The sequence below is a fragment of the Ceratotherium simum genome, chromosome 28, assembly GCF_057802395.1.
Source record: "Ceratotherium simum simum isolate JZ-2026a chromosome 28, ASM5780239v1, whole genome shotgun sequence".
NCBI lineage: Eukaryota > Metazoa > Chordata > Mammalia > Perissodactyla > Rhinocerotidae > Ceratotherium > Ceratotherium simum.
The window spans coordinates 26,353,103-26,354,820 of NC_141927.1; positions in this window are offsets into that span (position 1 = coordinate 26,353,103).

Here is a 1,718-nt window from a genome sequence, read left to right on the forward strand (position 1 = left end):
TCTGTATGTAATATCATTTTCTTCTCTAGCTGCTTTTAAGATTTCTCTTTATCACTATTTTTCACCAATGTGGTTACTATATGCCTTGGGGGAGTTTTCTTTATATTTCTCCTACTTGGGCCTTTTCCACCTTCTTGGATCTGTGGTTTATAGGTTTCATCAAATTTGGAACATTTTTGTCCATTATTTCCTCAAATATTTTTTTCTCCACTCCCATTCTCTTTCTGGGGCTGCAATTACATATATATCAGGCCTTTTTATATTGTCATGGAGACTCTGTTCATTTTTTTTCAGTCTATTTTTTCTGTGTGTGTCATTTTGGATTGTTTCTATTGCTATGTCCTCAAAATCATTACTTTTTTTTTCCCTGCAGTGACTAATGTACTATCCGCCCCACTCAGAGATTTTTTAAAATTTCAGATATCACATTTTTCATCTCCAGAAATTCTATTTGCTGCTTCTTTTTTTAATCTCTTCAGTTTCTCTCCTGTCATCTTTTCTTTTAAATCCTGGAGCATATTCAGCACATTTATAATACGTGTTTAAAGTCCTTGTCTGTTAATGACATCATTTTTATTATTTCTGGACATGTTTCAATTGCCTGACTGTATGACATATTTTCCTACTCCTTGGCATGTCTATTAATTTTTGACTAGATGCCTGATATTTTGAATTTAATGTTGTTGAGTCGTGGATTTTATTGCAGTCTTTTAGAGAGAATTAGACTTTGTTCTGGCAGACAGGTTAGCTAATAGCAGTTTGATCCTCTCGGGGCTTGATTTCAATCTTTTGAAGGGTCTACAATAGCTTTTACTCTAGGCCCTAGAGTCTAGGGCTAGTTTACCTCACTACTAAGGCAGACACCTCTGAGGTCTCTACAGCATATTTCACGTATTCAACAAAGTCTCTCCACTCCAGCTGCGGGGAACTCAAGTGATTCCTAGTCCTGGGTGAACTCTGAGAATTGTTTGGCTGACTCCCCAATAATTGTTCTTTCCCGGCCTTCCGGAGTTTCACATGACATATTCACTGATGTTTATTCAGCTAAAGATCCAAGATTCCTCCTGTGCAGATTTCTGAAGCTCTTTCTCCATGAACTTCACTCCATAAATTCCAACCAACCTGGCCTCCCCAAAGCCCCTCAACTCGAATCCCTGTCTTCTCAGAGGCACCCTAGGTCTCTGAGTTCCCCTTCCCTGCACCCCTAACTGGAAATTAGCCAGGGTGGTAAAGTTCATGTTGTTTGTTTCTTTTCTCGCAGAGGTGTAACAGTCCAGAACCACCTCTTGTCTAACGTCTGAAAACACTTGTTTGCCGTGCTCTGTTCAGTTTCCTAATAGGTCCAGACCCATTTCCTCTTCTTGTCCAGGGTGGACGTCTTAAACTCCTTATGCACAATGCAAATAGTTTTGTAAATATTCGCGATGGTTTAAATTGACCTCTATGGTACCTCTCGTTTTTCTTCTCAGGAAAAGGTGATGGGAGCATTTACTCTGGGGGTGTCCCCCGGTCACCACAGTCTAGACTCCTGCGTACCCTCACAGCACACGCGCTGCGTGCGCACGGGGACCTCTAACCCCTTTATCTCGTGCGCGCGCCTCTCTCCTTTCCTTCTCCCTCCCCTGTCGGCAGATGCGCTCGCGTTCCGCGCGCGTCCGCTCACTGCGCCTGCGCGGCGTATGGACGCCACACGCTCCCGGAAGTGGGAGGTGTCCGCC